Source organism: Pinus tabuliformis, chromosome 3_1, assembly GCF_031772625.1.
Source record: "Pinus tabuliformis cultivar Carrire ecotype Pingquan chromosome 3_1, CPIR1, whole genome shotgun sequence".
Taxonomy (NCBI): Eukaryota; Viridiplantae; Streptophyta; class Pinopsida; order Pinales; family Pinaceae; genus Pinus; species Pinus tabuliformis.
In genome coordinates, this window is record NC_142301.1 from 852,562,035 (window position 1) to 852,585,865 (window position 23,831).

Sequence of the window (23,831 nt, forward strand, 5' to 3'; positions counted from 1 at the left end):
CGTTCATTTCTGGGGAATCTTGTGAGAAGGAGAAGGCCCACCTTCCTCACAAGATTCACCCATTAGTGTTGTAGTGTGTTAATTATTGTTTTTATTCATGCCTTGTTAGAACTTTGCTATCTGTTGCTAAAACTCTGTTTCAACTAAATGCTGCATTGTTTTCATACAATTCACTCCTAGGTAATTGTTGTTCAGTTCGATTGGTGATTCTGTTTGCCGAATGAGTTGATGAAAGTGTGATGGTTAGAGACAGGTACTGAAGATTCCTACTTTGGGGAGTAGGGTCATGTTCTCTGTTACAACATAGTTAGTATTTTCTTTTGTAGATTGCTAAAAGGTTCCTTTTTTCTAGGTTGTTGTTTCTTAATATAATCTAGGATTCTTCCGATAATTGTTTTCCTTTGAATCTTGAATTTTGCAATAAAAAGATTGCTTTTATTGTAATTCAAAGTAGAGCTTCATTATGATTCAAAGCAAGGTGTGATTAGTGTAACTTTTACTACAACTCTGGATTGCTTTTGAGATTGAGCATATACAGTGTGTGATTTCCTTTGAAATAAACAGACTTCCATGGGTTGACAATTTATGTAGCACTTGATTGTTTAATTAAATAAACAAGTATAGTGACCAGCACTGCACTGATAATATTCTTGTAGTACTCTAAAGAAAATAACCTCATTGGGAGGTATTTTGGGAGCTTGTATGGAGCCAACATGCAACCATAGATTCTGATTTCGGTATGGTTTTGGTACAAGTACCAATCACCTACCTTGGTCTGTTTTGACAATTGCAGGACCCTTTTTATGTCTGAACTGATTCTTGGAGGAGGGATTCCTATCAGCATTGTCACAATTGGATGCACAAATAGGTCAATGAAGTCAACATATGAATATGGGGACCGATATTTATGGATTAATGGAGTCCAAAAAATGACTGATCTGGGGTGACCTTTTGTGTCAAGCTTCTAAAGGGTGAATGGGAATTTGTCTGACTGATAATATAGGAAATGATGTTACAAAACAGAGGATTCTTTGAAGACTCTCATTTCTCATTCTAAGAAACTAGTCATGCATCCTATCAACTATAAATTTGGCATAGTCATAGATGACAGCAGGAGGCTGCCCTGGAGTGTAGATGGACATGAAAGCTAGGATAATTTCATCAATATATTCACTAGCGGTGTAACCTAGGGAAGTGGATATCATGGTTATAATGTTATAACCCAATGGATAAAAAATAGTAGCTACATATGGAGGAGGATCCCTTGGGATATGTTTTTCTTCTCTCATGAAGGTTTGGAACATCTCAACCAATTTTACGGTGGTAAGCTTGGCGAACTGATCTAACAAGGCTCCAATTAAAAGAGGAGTCAAGTTTTGGCCAGGCTGGAGTTGTAGCATTTCATTTATAGACTTAGTAGTCATGGTGGAAAGTATGGTTTGGCTTGGGGACATCACTTCTCTTTGACTAGGAATATAATTGGCATGACAGTAGTGGACAATTTTTGGGAAAATGTGGACCTGGGGGAACTGGTATTTGGGCAAATTGGACTACCAAAGACCAATTTCAACAACATGGTTCAGGTATTTATCCCTACTTTGGCAGTATACTTTGAGTGGGGATTCTTGGGTAGAGGTTTCCTTTATCTAGAAATCTTTATCAGCCAGGGGGAGGTGGTCTAGGTCTAAGTGGGGTGTAGAGATGGGTCTCACATCCATGGAAATTGAGGCAGCCATTCTCAGTTCTTGTGGATTTGAGTATGGGGGAGGTGATTTACAGTATTTTAGGGAAACGATGGTTCAACACAGAGTAGGATTGAGTTCTTGAGTTTCTTCAATTATTTTTTATCTTAACTAAGAATACTCAGTAACTGGTTTTGAAATTGACAGGGTTTTTTAGTGAATACTGGTTTAAATACCTAGAACTGAGGTAAAATGGCTCTAAATAGGGTGGATGGCGACTGCAAATGGTTGAAACGGCTATGTGTAGGTTGGAAAGCTAATTGAGTGCTCTGCAGCGTCTTTGGAGTGCAATTGGATGTGGGTTGACGACTTCGACGTTCGCAGATGACATGCATGCGTGCAGATGTTTACAGTTGAAATTTCAGCGAAAACAAATGATTTGGGGCTTTTTGGCTTTTATGCACGAAGTATTAGTTTTGGTGGGTACAGGGTGAACAGTGGTCACTTTGTCGTGTAGCGGGAGGGTGGTAAACGGTTTATTTCGCACTGCTTTTGGGAACTTTGTGGTATTTGGGAGGGGCCACCTGATTCCATTCATTGGCTGACACGTAGCATTGGGGGTTAGTGGAAAAACCACAATTTTGGGCGAGTAAGGGATGGATGTTGGGTTGGCCCGATATGGATGAGGGCCGTCGGATGAGGAGGGAGACGATCGCATGGTGATCGAGCAGGGAAACTACACAGAGGCTAGTGGGGGGCCCGATGGGCACTTAATTACAACGGTTTCGGGGATTAATGATGGCTTAAAGAGTGATTAGGCCATTGGGGTGATTAATGGAGGATTTAAATTGTGCTTTATTAATTTTGATCGCAGATCGACCAATTAGAGATTTTGGTCGGGGTTTTAGGTGAGAATAATAGTTTATAGTTAAACTAGGGTGTAGGGTTAATTAACACATAGGAGATATACATATACGGGGAAATGGGTTTTTCATCGGGATTTAATATAATAAAATTAGTAATTAATATGAAAAGATGAGCGGAAAAGGGAAAAATCACTAAGTAAATGCTCTTTTTGTGAATTTGATGTTTTTCACATATTAACATTAATACTTCAGGTAAAGTGTTTTGGTGGGTTTTTAATATGAAAATGCTTTATGTGGGGTGGAAATTTTTTTTCCTATGCTAAAGTGTTTTATCATTAGGAAAGGAACATTATTTAGGAAAATGAATGAACTGAAGGGGTGGATGAATTTTTATTAGGGGAATTTAGTACTTTATATCCATAAATCATTGAGATGAGGGTTTGGTCCCTCCAAAAGTCAAAGAAATGCTCTGAGCCTCTTTGACTTAAAGGATTTAAGTACTTTGAACTTTATTTATGGGAAATTAGTTAAGTAAAAGGTGAAATGAATGGGGGAAGTTAATTAATTGACTTTGAAATCGAGTTGCATTCTTGATTTTCCATTCATATCTAGAACTTTTATGATGAGAATGATAAATATGCTTTTTGTCTAACCAATCATCATACTTTTGCAATATTTCTCCTACTTACCCATCTACTTTTCCTACCATTTTTACTTCACTTTATTAGGGTGAATTTGAGCTAGCAAAACCTTGTCATTTTTTATTTTTCTTTACAATAGTAAACCAACTAAATCTAACCTTATTACATCCAAGGGCTCAAATTAAACAGTTGAGCTCCTCTTATTTACTCTACCTATCTAATTATCTGCCAAAGTTACACTGTTTGGCTAGATTTTTATTCTCTATCTATGGACATGAAATTGCGAAGTTTAAACATTTTGGCTATCATGGATTGTGGCAAGGATGACAAGTTGCACACAATCTTTTATTATGCATAAAAGTAAATAGGAGTGGCATTTTGGCTTGCTCACTTTCATGGTCTTTTGCCTTTTCTTACGTTTCATATTTTTCATCCTTTTTTACCTTTTTGTTCTTTTTTTCCTTTGATTATTATTTTAGGACATTCCCTCTTCATATTTTTTATTTTTTTTTTTTAATATGGAAAACATTTGCAAAAGCAAAGGTATGTACAATATTACAAGGTTTAATCTCAATCATTCAAAATTATGACTCCTATTGGTATAGGAACCTAACAACGACAAAAGGTTGTGACAATGGGACAAGCTGGAAGAGCGACGAGCCGGGGCAGTCGGTTAAACGCGCCCGGGGCATGAATGCGATGAGCCAATGAAGAGTTGAAAAACTGAAAGGTTGGAAATTTGGCTAAGTATGGCAACTTTGGGATGGAAAGCTTATACCGTAAAAATTTGGGCATGTGGACCTGGCAAGGTGGCAACATGGGCGAGCTGACGTGAATTATGGGCGAACTGGCTAAATTGGTAGGTCGGCTTGGGCAGGCCGACCCATGAACTATCCATGACGAATAATATATATATATATATATATATATATATATATATATATATCTATATATATATATATATATATATATATATATGTATGTATGTATGTATGTATATATATATATGTATATATGTATATATATATATATATATATATTTGTATGTATGTATATATATGTATGTATGTATATGTATGTATATATATGTATATATATATGTATATATATATATATGTATATATATATATATGTATATATATAGGTGGACATTTTGATGGAGAAAAGCATCGAGTTTGAAGTTCTAACATTCAAGGGGGAGTTCATAAGATAATGGGTGAGCAAGGAGTGGGAAAACTGAGTTAGGGCAAGGTGCAGGCAACTCTAGACCGAAGCACCAAGCTAAAGAAATAGAACACAGAAGTTCGGGTTTGGTGGGCAAACCTACCTAGGCGAGTTGCGGTGGGCGAATCGCCTAGGGAATCACTGCACAATAGGCAAATGGGCCAAATGACAGTCCTAAAGGATCAGGTGAACGAATTCCTTAAATATCGGGTGAACAGGCTGAACGACAGTCCTGAACGACCAAGTGAATGGGCTGAACGAAATTTCTGTAGAACCATGTGAACAAATTCCTGAACAACCAGGTGAATGGGCCGAACAAGAGTCCTAAACGACCAGGTTAATGAATTCCTAAATGACCGGGTGAATGGGCTGAACGACAGTTTTGCAGAACCAGGTGAATGAATTCCTGAACGACCGGGTGAACGGGCTGAAGGACAGTCCTGAATGACTAGGTGAATGAATTCCTGAATGATCGAGTGAATAGGCTAGATGACAGTTTTGCACGACCGGGTGAACGAATTCTTGAACGACTAGGTGAACGGGTCGAATGACAGTTCAGCATGACTGAGTGAATAGATTCCTAAACGACTAGGTGAATGGGACGAATGACAGTTCTGCACAATTGGGTGAACGAGTTCCTGGACAACTGCATGAATGGAGTCGAACGAGTTCCTGAACAACTGGGTGAACAAGCGCTCCTGAACGGATGTTCAGGAAAGGCTGCATGGTGCAAACTAAGTTGCATGTTTTGACAAATATTGTGAGAAGGAAGTTGGGGTTCCTCTTCAAAGACTGTAATTGTATTTTATGAAATATTATTGTTATCATTGTGGGTAGACTCATATTCAGGGAGTTTCCCCTCCCGTTAAATTGTATCCGTTGTGCATATGTGTAAAATGATAATGATGATGAAAGAAAATTAATTGAATGTTTCCATTGTGTTATGAATGTTAATACTTAGAAAGTGAAAAATAAACTAAGTATGGAATGTTAGGTGTAGTCCACACTTGATAGTATTGGTGAAAAGAAATCAGGTGGTGGTGTTGAACCTCCCACAAGCATTTGAAAGACTACCGCCAAGGTAGGGACGTGACAGTTGGTATCATAGCTACTGAATACTTGACGAGAAGTGATACAATTGCACTTCGTGATAGTTGGTATCAAGGCCCCGTATTCCGTGGGCTTTGGTGATTCAAATTTGCAGATTGAAGTGCTACACTTCGTAACAAGTTTGGTAGGGGTGAAGCTTTGTGCTTGGGCCAAGCTAAACGACAAGACATGGAAAGTTTAGAAGAATTCCAAGGGAGGCTCTTGCTGACCTTATACAAGTTGAAGTGGATGAAAGAAGAGAACCCATAGATTCGAGATAAACTTGAAGTCTTGGAAAGGAATGTTGAAAATGAAATTCTTCAACTTGGTTGGGAAATGGAGCAGGAGGTAGCTGCAGATTGCGACGATGATGAAGAGGAAGTCGTGATGTATGAGGATGTTGCAGATATGACAATGATGGAGGAGGAACTTGAAATTGATCAAGTTGGACCAAGATCATGCATTTTATAGACATTGATGGATGAGGACACTCACATGGAGGAGCCTCATGATGAAGTAAGTATTCCTATTAGTACTTGTGTTTCATTGGAGATTTTGGAGGATGGGCCATATGCAGGGAAGGGAAAAGTCAATTTGCTGATGTGGTAGAAGATCTTACCATGGATGTCTACAATGAGTCCTTGTATGGAGAAGCAAGGACCATTGACTGTTGGAGTGCTTGTTGGGGTTGTTTGTGACCTTATGGAAGAAGGTACAAATGCCCGTGACAAGGGAGGAACGTGATGATCATTGCAGACGATGGGTCATGCTTTAGCCATATGGAGAAATTGGTGAAGTTCCTGGCATGACTCATGGACAGATTGGAGAAGGGCACACACATGGGTTTGATGATACTTGGGTGGACTTCTCATGGCCGAGACCAAGAGGTAGTCTTGGTGGACCCTTTAGTGGGGGAGCTATGGTGGAAGGGACTCATATGACTTGATGATATATATGGTTTGGGTGACTATGGGCACTAGACCTGATTGAGACTTGGATGAAGATGACCAATGTTGTGATGGGTCTACCTAGTTGGGCTACATGGGCAACTTGAGTCATGGACATCGAGTTGGGTAGATGGAGCATGGCAGTCTTATGCAGGGACATTATGCAGGAGCAGTTGTAGAGATGTCACTTATGGGCATCCAATGAGGAGTGCCAAGGCAATGATGTTGTGCAGATGGATTTGCTGGTGTGACATGGAGACTTTTACTTATGAGCTGATGGAGAGGTTGTGCACTTTTGTACAACAAGGCCATGGACTTGGTTGGATTTGTGAGAAAACTATGGAACATTTCTACTACATGGAGAGCTGAGGCATCTTGCAGAGACCTTTGGGTATGAGACATGTATGCTTGCGAGGATGTTGGTTGGAGATGATTCATGGAGCTCATGATGACATGAGATTGTTGCAGCCATTAGGGACTTCATATTATAGTGGACTTGGAGGGTCTGATACATTGAGGAGCTAAGGTTAGTGACTTTGATGTAGTATGGGGTGCATACTTTTGAGTACATTTATGGGTGTTCTTGGGAGAGTGACTTGATGTGGAGGATCGATATGAGACACTTTGGAGTTGATGGAGTTGTAGCGATGATGATGCCTTGGTAGCAACACTTGGGTATGGGTTGAGCCGAGACTTGACCACTTTGGATACATGGGAGCTGATTGGTCTATGATCATGGGCAGCAAATGGATGTTGAGATAGGTGTATACTTGTTTCTTTACTAGACTTGAGGGATGGCACATTACAGATATGATGGAGGTTGCTTCATGGACTCGGATGTGGCACATCGAGAGTCGGTTTGATGAGAGGATATCTTCACTTTGAGGGGATGGATCTTACACATATATGCATGATGATGTTAGGATAGATGAGACTGATTGACATGCAACACATTGACACCAACATCATGGACAACATGTTGCGGATGAGATGGAGGTTACTTCATGGACCTGGGCATGGCTTACTTACATTTTGATGGAGATGGAGATGGATTCTTGATCGAGTTGATGTTGTGGCAGGATGCTAAGAGAAATGATTGATGATGGCATAAGGATGTGCATTCTCATGGTTTGAGCATGACAGTTGGATTAGCTACCCAACTAGTTCAGATCATGGGGCTCGAGCAGTGTACTGAGATGTGTTAGCATTGAGATGGAGTATCATGGCAGAAGTTCACACGATGATGATACATGATGGGGTCGACATGATATGTTGCAGTGATAGCATGTAGCTTGAGTTGGAGGGGCCAACCTTCCACGATGGGAGAAGCATGTGGAGTTGCGACGGGGGTGGTTGATCATCATGGATTGAGGATACTTTCTGATTCATGGAGAAATGAGCCTTTATGGTTTGTGAAATGGCAGAGCAGAGGCAGGGAACATGGACATTTTGGATGTTGGAGCTAGTGACACTTTGCGATGTCGTATGAGGGTGTTGTCGAGGACGAAAGCCTGGGGGAGTATGTCAAGCCAATGAGTCGCGGATGCGATGTGTGACGAGTTGGGTGGGCGCTCTTGGTTAAATGTGACAAGTTGGTGGGTGCGACGAGTTGAAAAGAGGGCGAGTTGGTTGCGACAATGGGATGAGTTGGAGGAGCGATGAGATAGGGAAGTCAGTTAAACGTGCCCGGGGCATGAGTGCGATGAGCCAACGAAGTCTCGAAAAACCAAAAGGTTGGAAATTTGGCTAACTATGGCAACTTTGGGATGGAAAGTTGATACCATGCGAAGTTGGGCATGTGGACTCGGAGGGGCGGTGGCATGGGTGAGTCGATGTGAAGTATGGGGGAATTGGTTGAATTGATAGGTCGGCCTGGGCATGCCAACCCATGAACTATCCATGACGAAGCATATATATAGGTGAACATTTGGATGGAGAAAGGAATCAAGTTTGAAGTTCTAACATTCAAGGGGGAGTTCATAAGTTAATGGGTAAGCAAGGAGTGGGTGAACTGAGTTAGGGTGAGGTGTAGGCGGCTCTAGACTGAAGCACCAAGCTGAAGAAATAGAACATAGAAGTTTGGGTTCAGCAGGCGATCTTTCCCAGTGAGCTGTGGTGGGCGAACCGCTTAGGGCGTCACTGCACAATAGGCGAACAGGCCAAACAATAGTCCTGAACGACTAGGTGAACGAATTCCTGAATGACCAGGTGAACGAGCCGGACGACAGTCCTAAATGCCTGAGTCAATGAATTCGTTAACAACCAGGTGAACGAGCCGAACGACAGTTCTACGCAACTAGGTGAATGAATTCCTGAACGATTGGGTGAATAGGTCGAATCACAGTCCTAAACGACCGGGTGAACGAATTCCTGAACAACTGAGTGAATGGGCCGAACAAAAGTTCTGCGGAACTGGGTGAAAAAATTCCTGAACGACCGGGTGAACGAGCCAAAAGTCAGTCCTAAACGACTGGGAGAATGAATTCCTGAATGACCGGGTGAACATGCCGAAAAACAGTTCTACATGACTGGTTGAATGAATTCTTGAACAACTAGGTGAATGGGCTTAACGACAGTTCTGCACGACCAGGTGAATGAACTCCTGAATGACCAGGTGAACAGGCTGAACGACAGCTCTGCATGATCGGGTGAACAAGTTCCCGAACGACTGGGTGACCAGAACCGAACAAGTTCCTAAATGACCAGGTCAACGGGCGCTCCTGAACAGAGGTTCGGGCAAGGCTGCATGGTGCAGACCGAGTTGCATGTTTTGACAAATATTGTGAGAAGGAAGTTGGGGTTCCTCTTCAAAGACTGAAATTGTATTTTATGAAAGATTATTGTTATCATTGTGGGAAAACTCATATTCAAGGAGTTTCCCCTCCCATTAAATTGTATCTGCTATGCATGTGTAAAATGATAATGATGATGAAAGAAGATTAATTGAATGTTTCTGCTATGTTATTAATGTTAATACTTAGAAAGTGAAAAATAAACTAAGTATGGAATGTTAGGCATAGTCCACACTTGAAAGTATTAGTGAAAAGAAATCGATGGTGGTGTCGCACCTCCTACGAGCGGTTGAAAGACTACTGCCAAGGTAGGGGCGTGACAGAAATGCTCTTAAGGACGACTATTTCGATGGTGAGGCCCGACCCTGTAGAGTCTCCAAAATGTATTCAAAATATCATCCACTTTCACGTTTATCACCACCATTTCGCTCACATGTCACAACTCCATGACCATATAACCTTTCATCAGCCTCCATTTTCATAATTATATGGGTTATCTTTGTGTTTTCCAAAAGTTGATGATTTATAATATTATAAGTGAATTAACTGGTTAAAATTTATAAAAATGACATATACTTGCTAATACTTAAAAGTGGCTTGAGTTTCATTACATGTGTAGGTCATTTGGAAGCTTCCAAGGCACCCTTATGTGGCCTCCAATACTAAAATTCGAATTATCTTCAAGATTTGGATAAGGTCAAAGAGGATATGTGTCTCATCATTACCTATTTGAGTTGTAACTCTATGAGATTTTCTAGGGATCTAAGGAGAGAATAATGGACCTCCAATAATGAGGTAGCTTCTTATGTTTTTGTATAAATAGGAGAGCCTTCTCCTTTGAAAGGCATGTGTAAAGTTGGGGAAATGCTCATGTTTTGAATATAGAAGTTGTATTTGGAACCATGCTCATGAGTGATATTCACCTTGATTTGATTATGCTTGCATTTGGAGCCTCTCAACTTGCCATCTCTCATGCTTTTGGATTGGCCACCTACAATGTGTGAGATTTATTGTTTTTCATAGATTAAGATTTATTACTTTCATAGATTAAGATTTATTACTTTCATAGATTAAGATTTATTTCTTTCACATATTTTCCTGTGTGAGAGGTTAAGAGTGATTGTATTTATTTTCTTTCTACCTAGAAGTTAAGAGCATTTGTTTTTATTTGCTTTCATATATTTTCCTATGTGAGACGTTAAGAGTGATTGTTTTTATTTGCTTTCTACCTAGAAGTTAAGAGCATTTATTTTTATTTTCTTTCATATTGTTTCCTGTCTAAGAGGTTAAGAATGATTGTTTTTGCTTTCATTTCTAAAAGAGCGGTGTGTTTTTCAGTTCCTGCAAGATTGAAAGATTGAGATTTCAATTCTGTGTGTTGTACTATAATGTACTATAATTTATTTTCAATTGAGTGCTAAATTAGAATAGGCGAATTTGGTTTTTCATTATTTGGTTTCATAGTTAGATTGATCTAAATTGAAATTTAATTTCTAGCATATATAGTGCACACATGCTTCGCAAGTTTTACAAAATCCCCGGGTTGACAATTAAATGATAGGTAATTAATTTGCCTCAACATTTTGGTGCCATTGCTGGGGAAGTGTGCATAGGAACTAACTTTCAGTCTAGAGTTCATATTTTTTCAATTTTTTCCTAGATGCATGATTAAAGCATGTATATTCATAAATCATTTAGCTGCATATCATTTTTATAAAAATATGAAAAAAATCGATATTAACTATTTATGGACAAAGGATCTAGAATGTAGATCAAACATTCTTTGGAGCACAAAGACTACATTGAGGAATGGTATCGAAACGTGATTGTGCCACGACATTCATCTGTTCTTCAAGAGATCTTTGCGGCACATCTAAAGGTTAAAATGACTTCTCATGTCCTCATACACAATCAGGTACATTTTGCAAATTTGGATATGAACATTTTAGAAAGTTTAATACGTAAATGGCTTCATTGGAAACATTCATATACTTAAAAAAATAAATAAATAAATAAATAAATAAATGAATAAATAAAATTTCTTTCAAGTAGGATAAAATAGGGAAATAAAATCAAGTTTGATTGCATTTTGTTTTTAAGTTCTTGATTGCATTTTTTTAAGTTGTTAGACTTTAAAATCTTTTAGAATTTTATTCATTTTCTTGCATTTGTTTTCATTAACATCACAAATATTTTCAATAAAAAAATTCATGTTTTGATTTTAAATAATTTAAAAAATAATAATAAAAAAAATCATGTTAGATGTTCATTAAAAAAAATAAAAAATAAAAATCATGTTTTTGAATAAGGAAAATGAAAATTTTGAAATCAATTCTCTTCTTTGTTTTTCATTCCCAAAAGAATTGACAATTTAGGCTCTCACGTGACCTGTAAAAAAAAGAGAAAAAAATTACATTAGCTTAAAATTCAAAATCCAAAAGTCATCATTTAAAAAAAAAAAAAATAGATCTTACTTTAAATTGCCGCATATCTATTCCATTTTGAAGAGCTTCAGAAACGACTCGTTTCTGCAGCCGAACCTGATTTAATTCTAGCGCATCCATCACGATCCTAGATCTTTACCAAAGTGAAATCCTCTCTTTAAGAATCTATTTTTCCCATGGCTTTAGAATAAAAAACACTAGATATCTTGTCAAAGAAGCGATGAATGAGAGACATGCCTGCAAAGAATATCCACTATACCATAATCAAGAATTGGAAAGTTAATAATGCAAATATCAAATAAAGGTTTCTTCTTAGTTTTGAATAATGAAGGGATCTGATGGACATGTCACAACTGAATGCAATTAATCATCAAAATAATGTAGGCGCGCTCCATTCACAACATGTTTAGTGTTGGCAAGCAAAGCAAATCTCCTTTTTCATCTCTCTGGTTGCTACCGCTGTGCCATTCACTTCCTAAAGATTCATTAATATCTCCAATACAATTTCTTTCAATCTTTGGCCTCGAATTCTTGAAGGACCACTCTGCTATGCCAAATCATTTACAAGATATTGTGGTCAATAATACTTGAGCGGGCTATTACTTGAGTCAATCGTGACAATCAAATTCATTGCCAGGAATGGTACCTTCACCGAAATAGGCCATTCATGTAAGATAATAGCCTCCATGTTACACTAATAATTCTCCCTTGTTTTAAGATCTTCATTCAACTCAGAAACCTATTTTCCTAACATTGTAACCTGTCGCTCATCTAGCTCTACCAAAAGCTATGAAAGTCATGCATCACTCACATCTGTTGAAGCTTGAACTTTGGACAGTTTCAACCTAACATATTCCAACTCCTCAATGTACTACTTCCCATTAGAGGCAACTGAGCTTTATGCTTCAGAGCAGCTTGAGATTGGCAGGAGAAGCAACAGACATTATTTAATTTCAAGACCCAACAGTTACCTGAGCATTTTCCAGAAATGCGTAGCAGCTTAAAAATGTCAGTTTTAAAACATGATTTCTGGCCAAATGAAAATGAATTTCAAAAAAATAAAACATGGGTTTTTCTAATAATGGGGTCAGTTATAAAACCTAGGGACTATTTTAGCAAATTCATAACCGATTGGGAGATAATCAGGGTTCTCTGGAGCCTTATTTGGCAAATTGCATGAGAAAAAATGGTTTTTGATTAATGCACAGAGACAGTTGCGGCCATGCAAGGATTAGATCTGGTTTTGGATGCTACAGTGGTTTAAAAAATCAAATTTGTGATTTTCTTAACCTAAATCTATGGATTGGTTGTAGCGCGATCTCCTCAATTCCTCCTCTGAGGCAAGCTCTTCTACTCGTTTGAGAGCTTTTGCATGCTACAAGCATTACACAACTTACGACATGGATAACTGGAAGGGCCATACTCGCATATTTTTTTGACGTTGTGATTAGCCAACAAGACTTCTTGGATACATATCAACCGCCATTCAAGATCTGTGTGCAGGAAGGGCGTGCGAGTGGTATCATGTGTTCTTACAACAACCTTAATGGAGTCCCAACGTGTGCTAATTTTAACCTTCTCAACAAGGCTGCGAGAACTGATTGGGGACTTCAAAGTTATATTACATCAGGCTGTAGCATTGTCTACCTTGTCTACAATGGTCATCAGTATGCTTGGACTGCAAATTTCATTTTTGGCTGATTTTCTGAACGCGATTGCTGTACACAATTCTGTTTTATTTCCTTCAGATTCACAACTCTAGCATTATCACCAGGAGGAGGAGGAGAAGGAATAGCAGGGAATAAAGAAACCCTGGTGAATAAATCTACGTAGAAATAAGAGGATCGAATCCCTACCGTGCCAAGTACATAAAAAACGTTTTTACATAGCAATTTTTTTTTGTTATGGGTTTTTTTTTTTTTTTTTTTTTAGAGTGTTTTGCTAGGTTTTATTATAAGGCTTTTTTTAAGAATGTTTTTGTAATGTTTATATATGTGTTTTATATATTTATATATGTTATGTTTTATGAAAAAGTATTTTTGTATATTGATTGTACATATGTTTTTTTGTATATATTTCATTTTGTGAATATTTCTTTAATTTTTTTTAGATTCTATATTTTATTTTTCTTCAAGAAAAATTCCATGAGAAAAATTGTCGAAAATTTTTTATGCGAAATATGGAGCAAATAGAGAAAAATATTGTTGTTATGGTCCACTCAAACACACTTGTTGAAGCAAGAAATAATATATATATATATATATATATATAATAAAGAAAAAAAATATTTTTGCTAATTTTTTTGGAAGAAGTATTGATCAATTTGAAGATTGGACTGGTTATTTGTTCATAAGAAAAATGGGTAGCTGTGTGTACTTAACTGTCTATTCAAGATTTTAGCTACAAAAACTGCACAATTCTACAACTGAACCACAATTCTACAGCGGAAAAAATTTTTGCAACTATGTATTTAACTCAATGATCTACTTGTCAACAATGCATTCTAGTAAAAAAAGCATGATCAAAATTTATTGGTTTTGTCTAATGGTTATGTTTTCAAGCATGATGCAGGAAAGAAGAAGAACTATGAAGGCACTTTATCTGCAAGATTAATTAATGAATCTTTTTATTAAGGATTCTTTTGCAAGAATCATTAAGCATTCATAGATAATATTTCTTTATCTTTATGAAATGCTATGATTCAAACAAAAATTGAGGAAATTGTTTTCTTTTAGAAATTGGATTTATTATCACAATTGTGAAAATGGACTAACTATTTGAAATAAAAACACGTCATGAACCTGTCAATTATGAAAAAAAAAATTATGTACCTAGAGAAATTGATCACTTCTCTTTGAACACAGTCACATTTGTTGCAATGCTAGTTCCATGTTTGTTTTCATATTCCAAGGAAATCATAGAATTGAAGGAAGCCAATTTATGCATGGTCGGTTTTCTACAACCAATTTCAAGAAACATAAACCAATTGAATCCATTTCTATCATCCATAAACGCCATCATTTTTCCTCTCCAAAATCACAAGCTATCCAAGCATTTTTGCTAAGCATCATCATCACCATTTTCCTTGCAAAGAGTTGCATGTTTCCTTCACATTTTCCATTTACATTTTCCATTCACATTTTCCATAATTTCCATTCATTAACCCATTAATAGAGACATTCGGCCCGCTTACATGCTGATTTTTCATTTTTCTTTCCGTTCGCTTGTTTACCCTCTTGTAATTTTCCTTTCTATTAAATAAACCTTGATCCACTACCAAATTTTTCATTCATAGTCCTTCCAAAATCATCATTTCATACTCGCGTTAGATAATGGAGGATTCATTAAGGCCTCCCTTCTAACAAGTCTTGGCCTATCGACATCAGCACATTATCTAGGTTCAAGGCTAGAGTCCTTATTAGTACCTTGAGGCTTGTATGCATCAATGACAAGTTCTGTCACTGACAACCATGGGAATACATCAACGTCCCTTGGTCGTTGGATCTTGCAAGTGGATCGATATCATCTCATCTACTCGCACTTTTCCAGATGTACTTAGGTACCTTGGCACTCATTGACATTAATGACGAGTTTACCTCACATTGGTTAACAACATTACTCAATGGCCAATAATCCAGTGACTTCTCTTCATGCTTGACAGCAACACATTCATTCGCACGACTAGAATTGTACCATCGGATTTTGTAGTAGGTGAAGACTATATCATTCAGCATTTTGCAGCAGATACAACAGATTTAGCAGCATCAATAAGGAATCCACTTTCACCACCTCATCCACTATTTATCCAACCAAGAATAAAATGAAATTCTACATTCTATTCCATGATCCAACAGCAGCTACAACTTCTCTACATATGCACAGTTTGTCCACTTCCTAGGTAAGTAAAGGTATGCTATTTTCTAGTTTTTAATCATAGAATTCCTTGAATATTGAAGTTATAATTTTTGGAAAATACTTCACCATATTTCCTTTCTCATTTGAAAAAATTGTAAACACCTTTAGTTGGGCGGAAGGGAAATCCATTTATTATCACATCCATATCACTTCATTCCATTTCAATTCATTTCATCCTAACATGTCCTAATCATTATGATTGCATCATGGTTCAAAAGTTATGTGATTTGCAAATAAATGCCTAAATGATGAGCATATTATATGGCTGATTTATGAATTCTTAAACATGTTCAATGAATCTTGCTGCAATAAAAAGAAACAAGGTATTGAAACACAAGAACCAATACTAATTAAGATTTGGTTGACACACAAGAACCAACCAAACATGTTGCAATCCAATGTATGACAATCAATACTTTGCAAAACGAAATAAAATTATCAAACACTATCAAATGAAAAGTTTAAGGACATATGATATAAGCCAAGCTCATTCAAAAGCAAATCATGATTAAGCAATGTAGTAGATTGCATGAGGACACGCAATAACGTCAGTTGGGGGGAATGTAAAGTCTCCAAAGCGTATTCAAAATATCATCCACTTTCACCTTTATCACCACCATTTCACTCACATGTCACAACTCAATGACCCTATAACCTTTCATTAGCCTCCATTTTCATAATTATATGGGTTATCTTTGTGTTTTCCAAAATTTAATGATTTCTAAAATTATAAGTGAATTAAATGGCTAAAATTTAGGAAAATGACATATACTTGCTAATACTTAAAAGTGGCTTGTGTTTCATGACATGTGTAGGTCATTTGGAAGCTTCCAAGGCACCCTTATGTGGCCTCCAATACTCAAACACGAATTATCTTCAAGATAAGGAAGAAGATTTGGATAAGGTCAAAGAAGATATGTGTCTCATCATTACCTATTTGAGTTGTAACTCTATGATATTTTCTAGGGATCTAAGGAAAGAATAATGGACCTCGATTAATGAGGTAGCTTTATGTTTTTGTATAAATAGGAGAGCCTTCTCCTTTGAAAGGCATGTGTAAAGTTGGGGAAATGCTCATGTTTTGAATATAGAATTTGGATTTGGCACCATGCTCATGAGTGATGTTCACCTTTATTTGGTTATGCTTGCATTTGGAGCCTCTCAACTTGCCATCTTGCATGCTTTTGGATTGACCACCTACAATGTTTGAAATTTATTATTTTTCATAGATTAAGATTTATTTCTTTCACATATTTTCCTATGTGAGAGGTTAAGAGTGATTGTCTTTATTTTCTTTCTACCTAGAAGTTGAGAGCATTTGCTTTTATTTGCTTTCATATCTTTTCCAGTGTGAGAGGTTAAGAGTGATTGTTTTTATTTTCTTTCTACCTAGAAGTTAATAACATTTGTTTTTATTTGCTTTCATATCTTTTCCTATGTGAGAGGTTAAGAATGATTGTTTTTCCTTTGATTTCTGAAAGAGTGGTGTGCTTTTTAGTTCCTGCAAGATTGAAAGATTAAGATTTCAATTCCGCGCATTGTACTATAATTTCTTTTGAATTGAGTGTTGAATTAGAATAGGCGAATTTGGTTTCCCATTATTTGGTTTTGTAGTTAGATTGATCTAAATTGAAATTTAATTTCTATCATATATAGTGCACACATGCTTCGCAAGTTTTACGAGACCCCTAGATTGACAATTAAATGATAGGTAATTCATTTGCCTCAAGAGGCCCGAATCCAAACAAAACTCCCACATCTAATCCCTCTCCCATTGTGGAACACATTTTTCAGAGATGACTTCCTTAACTCGTCCAAGACGAAGAGCACGCACGCGCTTGACATGTTTTCATATTCGCTTAGTAGTTGCCTCGTTGCTCTTAGTTTCTTGGGATAGAGATTCGGCTTTTCCTCCACCTGATCTAGAATGGTAGGGCCTCTTGGGTGGGCGATCCAGAATAATTGGTTCTAGTCGGAGATTCTAAGGTGCTGGAAGGCATCCACCAGAATCTTTTCTATGTTGTTGGAGATGAGCCCCAGAACGTCTTTGAGAAGGTGGAAGGTAAGGCCCGCCTCTCTCAGGTGGTCGTCGATGGCTTTGTTGCTGTCGGGAAGAATGGTCTATGTAGTCCATAGCAACTCGAAATAGGGCTTCTCCACTTCCGAGATGGGATCGACTCCCACACTGAGTGCAGATGCACAATCTCCAAAGAGACCTTGCCCAACCATGATGTCCGGGTGAGTGTCAGAGGGGCCATGGAAGGTAACAACCGTGATTTCGCTATAGACAACCAGAACTCGAGCTCCCTAGTTGTTCTCTGCCAGATCTTTAGTGACACATAGAACCGTGCCTCCAGCGAAGTAGCCCTATTGGTACATCATGACTCTCTTCACGCTGGAGTGAAGACCGAGAAGCTTTGTTAGCTGATATTCAGCTCCAGGAATATCGACTCCACTGGTAGTGTAGAAAATGACATGATTGATCTTGGATTTGGGTTGACCCCATTCCTTGATGGCCTTGGCAGCTGCTTCTTTTCCAAGCTTGGGCACCTCCACCACAACCATGTGTTGTTGTGCATCCAATGTCGGCACCATGTAGTCTCATAAATTGGGATTCGCCTTCAGAATCTCCTCCATCAAGTACACATATCTCTTCTTTATTCCTGATTTGTCAATTAGAAAACACAAACAAGCACGTAGGCTCGAGATTATAAACATATTTATGATCAATGTTATCAGAAGATTATAAACATATTTATTTGTGATCAATGTTATCGCATATGATCTATAAAAATGAAATTGAGATTGCGATTAGATGGGATTTAGTTCTTATACATTTGCTGGAATTTGTGCTTGAGTTGTGTCATATGCTAGCTGTTGGTGATGCGGAAGTAGTAATTGGGGTAATTACTCTGGTCAATGGCATTGGGGGATTGGCAGTGTTGATAATGAGAATGGTGGTGAGGCCATCTGCCCTCTAAGCCTTCCTGAATTCCTCTAAATCCAAACCCAAACCGCCAGCGTGCTCGCTGTGCTTTATGTGTAATAATTAAGCAACAAAGAGGTGAGCTTTATGTGAGATGCAGAAGGTGCTTTGCTTCCTTGAATGGATTTTGGAGTGAGTATGAAGAAGTTATTATATAGCACGAGGTCCAGGAAGCACGTGGCTCCCAACTCCCTTGCCAAATAAGGGATCGTGGTCCAAGATTGGGAGAAAAGAAGGGAAGATGGAGAGAATTCATGTGGGAACGTAATGCACGTGAGAGGAGAGGAGAGTTGAGTTGCATGGAGAAAGATGCACGCACCGCTACGGGTCAGAATTGTTTAAATAAGGCAAGCAAGTCATGGAGAGAGATGACGGAGACCTTGCATAATGAATTAAGGCGCATAATGAGTGCAATGTCAAGCCTCGCATATTCTCAGAAGGAGACCTAGTCTTGCTTTATGATTAGGAAGTTGATAAATTAGGAACAGGAAAATTTGAACCACTATGGATGGCCCCCTACATTATCAAGCATGTTTTGGAAAAAGGCGCTTACAAGTTGGTTGGTTATGATGGAATTCCATTGTTGCAGCCTTGAAACGGGTTGTATCTTAAACATTACTATGCTTGATTGTTCATAGTAAAAACACTGTATATATTCTTTGATTGCATGTGTCTATCATAGTGTGACTTTTAGAGTTTTTATGTGGTTATTAATCTACTTTGAATTTGTTGCAGATGTCGAAATCTTTGGAACAATTTGTTGGCTATGCCGATGGTGCTAGTCGTCGTACGCAGAATCTATCCTCTACAACATAGGCCATATTCACTCAAAGTGGCAAGTTGGTTAGTTTTCAAGGGATTTGTATTAGTCATTCTACGAACAATATCCCTGAGTACAATGCATTGATTGGACTCCTCTTTGATGCCATTTCACTTGGCATTAGCCGAATCATCATTAGGCTAGACTCACAACTTGTTTTACTACAACTTACGAATGTTTATACCGTCTAAAATACAAATATTCATCGTATATTCCTTAGAGTTTGTCTCTTGGAAAGACATTTTGATTACATTCAATATCAACACATTTCTAGAAACTTTAACACATTGACTGATTCTTTAGCAAATTACATATTAAACAGACATTTATGACATATGTAAAGAGTAAATGTTCAATTGACATAAATAATTGAATAGGATTACACATAACCATACAAAAATGCTGAAAGTAAAATAGATAGATGTTCAAAGTTTTCACAAAAATTTGTGTCCAAGACATTTTGGTCATCTGACCTCAAAGCCTCAAATACATATAGTAAATCATTCTAAGTAGATCTAATGATGCTCATGATAGCAGGTCACTGCCTAAGCTATCATGCACAATACCCTCATCCAATGGCTAGGTACACCAATAGTATGATGCTATAGTCCTATCAGTAACTCCTTGATTCGAAAATTCAGTATACCGAGGGTTAACCCCTCTATATGATGTTGCAACTCTACCAGTGTCTCAATCTGATCTAAATCCTGGAGAACTGCTCTTCTGAAATTTCTCCCCACTGGTTCACCCACCTCCTGTTGATGACCCATTGGTCGAACAGTGCTAACATCTGTATACATGAGAACATTTTTAATTTAGTCTTGGAAACGTCAAAAAACACAAAAACATGTAAAAAATAAAAAAATACATGGTCAAAACAATTTACCTATAACACCCCATTGAGTACCCATTGGTAATCACAAATCTGGATCTCCATGGAAATCCATCCTTACATATGGATGCTCCCTTATGACAATATGTTATTGACGGAGCCAACTGAAAAATGCGGTATAAAATGAGATTGATACTGACCAGCATGTCTATCCATCAACTCTACCCATCTATGCATCCGTGGATCTCTAGAACCAACTAAACTCAGTGTCACATGCTGAGGTTGCATCAATGGAATTCTCTCCAAAGTTAAAACGATCAAGATCAATCCATAACTGAAATTTTCCGTCTTACAATTTTTTACTTTAGTCAGCTTCTCTTTCATTAAAGAGAGTACTGCCTCACACCCGTTGAACATAATTGGCTCAAGACACTCGAGCGCATACTACATGTATGATCTATTCGTGACATGAAGTGTCACGCTACCCGCCAACCTTGTTATAGTAAAGAGGATTGTTTGCAAGGGAATATCATGAACATCCCTGATGTCTATATTTCTATCTTTGCTAGGTTGTGTATCTGGCTAACAGAATTGTCGAATGTAGTTCCTTACTGATTCACCCCCACGGGCAGAACCTGAAAGAGAAATGGGGGCACCACGTCTCGACAATCTTGTGAGAAACTAAATATCATCGATCAATATAGGGAGCACTTTGTCCCCTATGTTAAAAACCTATTTCGCTAGATCCCATGAATGAACCAAGAACTGCAATAGTTCTAACTATTGCCTCATCTCGGATAACCTGAAATATTTGAGTAACCCATAATTTCTGAGGGCCTCAATTGTACCAGGATCATTTAGGGAAACCATATCTTGTTCTTCGTGTTCTCTTTCACACCATGTGATAGGCATCCTGATCCGATCAAAGTCTGGAATCACATCATAGGCTTAGTTAGGATCCATTTCATGCAAAAAATCGAAGAGATTTTGGGTATAAATGATGAATCAAATTTCTAAATTGCACCCAATGCACCCATGATCTTTATATAGTGAGATGCAGAGCAATTTTCCTTTTGTTTGACTACTCTACAACATAGTTTTCAATGCATAAGGGTGCGTTGATCCTAGGGCATGATATATTTACACTAGGGACCCCAAAACCCTAAATCTTTTGCCTGGAATTGAAAAAGAATGACCTTAAATGAAAGATAAGAGGTAGATCTCCTACCTGGTCCTGACGGCACAAAGAATGATCCACAAAATCTCCCATAATCAATTGCTAAAGTTTGAGGTAAAAACCTAGTTTCAGAGCACAAAACTGAATGGTAAATGTCAAATGGTAAAATGACTTGGTAAATTCTTGTTTTATGGTTATTTCATGTTCATTAAATGAATAAACTATAGTTTTTACCTATTTTTACTAATGAAACAAGTATGTTTACCATTTGGTGGTTCTTTGAGTAGGTTTACCACTGACATAGTGAATTTGATGTGCATGACCGTAAAATGTACTTTTGACCACAGAGCTTAATTTGATCTCTTTTTCGAGCTCTGTTAAACATCAAAAAAGGAACTGCCCTAGAGTCCTCTTTCAAGTCTTTTCAAACTCTCAAAATATGAAAATATTGTCAAGCGCTTATCCTTTTCAGCTAATAAATATATTGGAAAGGACATCTACTCAGTATAAGTTTAACCCTTTTCTAGAATGAGGTAGATTACTTACGAAAAAGGAATACGTTGATCGAACATGGTCAATACGTTCTCTCTTGTATTATTTTACATTTTTTCAGACTTAAGAGACAAATTTACGAAAAAGAACTTGTGGAGTTTTCTTTTTGTCCCTTTTGAAACTCTCTAAATATGAAAAGGACCGAGTTCTCATTGTCGTTAAATTTTTTAAAGCATCAAATAGCGACAAACTTGTCCATCATGACAAGATCAAGTTTCACCTTCTCTAGACTCGTTAAAACAACACATATCAATGGATTCACCTGAAGGGTAGAACTATACATCAAGCACATGTTATCCTCCTCAAGATTGTTAAAAAATAAAGAGGTACTCGTCAGCAATGACTGGGGAAAATGGAAAAAGGGATAAATCACTTTATGGTAGCAAGTCACTCTTGAACATGACTCTTTCACTCCATCTCTGTGACTATTTGGGTTGGGTTATATGCTTGATGGTTATCATACCTATGGTCTATCACACCATCCATCACTTTGGTTTTGGGTCAACGTTGCCAATTCATTCAGTGTCACCGACATGTTCAAGAGAAGTCACTCAGTAAACTTCATCCTTTGCAATACTCATAAATATTCATTTTCATGACTACCATTCCTAAACATTGTGTCATCAGTTGCATTCTATCTTCAAAATCATTACACTCATTTCATGTTGTTGATGGGGGATACATCAAGGCCCTCCTGTGATGAGTCGCTTCTTGTCGACATCAGCACATTATCCAGGAAGTTGACTTAGAAACACCCTTCTAGTACCTTGAGGCTTGCATACATCAATGGCAAGTTTCTCACTTCCAACGACAGGTTGACATCACAGGCCTTCAACTGAAAGACTTTGTATGGTGTTCAATATCAAAACATCTATTCACCCCATACATAATGTACTGTAGCACCTTGAGAATCATTATCATTATTGGTGATTTCTCTCGCGTTTGTTAACAGATTACATCATTGGATGGTAATAAGATGGTGTCTTCCCATGTTCGACATTAGATCACATTTTCAAATGGTTAGACTCGTACTTGAGCAAACTATTGGACGAGATAGAGGAACCTAGATATAGTTTCATCCATCTAGGTTGTGATTTCAAGTGAGTACTAAATCATTTGTACAATGGCTTTACACAGATAGTCATCTTATCATGGATGTATATCTATAGACAACTATCTGATTTATGTACATGTAATGAAAAGTTTGTATGTTGAGCATGGGTATGCCTTCCCTCAAAAATTCATGAAAAATTTAAAGATATCATGATATTATGTATTTTAATTGATCTACTTTAGATCCTGCTCATCACATCATAAACCATATCACTCAACATTATCATTTTTGACTTCATGCTTTAGGGGGTATTTGTTACAGGTCTATTTGGGCACATCACTCGCGACGATAAAATCAGTGTGAATAGGGTCTATCAAACACTAATTCAGTTGCTACATGCCTTAGACATGCCACCTCATTGAGTGCTTCACCCATAAGAGTTTCCTAACTTCAAACCCTGTTGAAGTGCTTCCTTGGGTCACCAATGCACCCCTAGTCATGGGTAAGTGCTCTGGAGAGCACCTAAGCGCACTCAAGCCTGCGCTAGGTGAGAATCCTCGAAATATTCATTAGATCCTGAGTATATTCCTCCTTTCTAGAGCCTTCTAGAAGGAAACCAACTCCTATCCTATCAAGATGAGCTCAACTTAGGATAGCCTTGGATCATCTAATCCTCTATACTCTCATCCCTTTGAACATGGAAACTAATCATCCAATTATGGAAAAGCATTCAATGCCATATTAATGACAAAACCACTTCCATTCATCTATAAATTGGCCTCCCATCATAGAGTCAAGGAGTTTGGATAT

The 23,831-nt window shown here is 37.7% G+C and overlaps 1 pseudogene; it reads right to left on the minus strand.

The window, feature by feature from the left end:
- Window positions 1-20,317, minus strand: part of LOC149190218 (chalcone synthase 7-like) — a 119,021-nt pseudogene extending 98,704 nt beyond the window's left edge.
- Window positions 20,318-23,831: the final 3,514 nt, after the last annotated feature.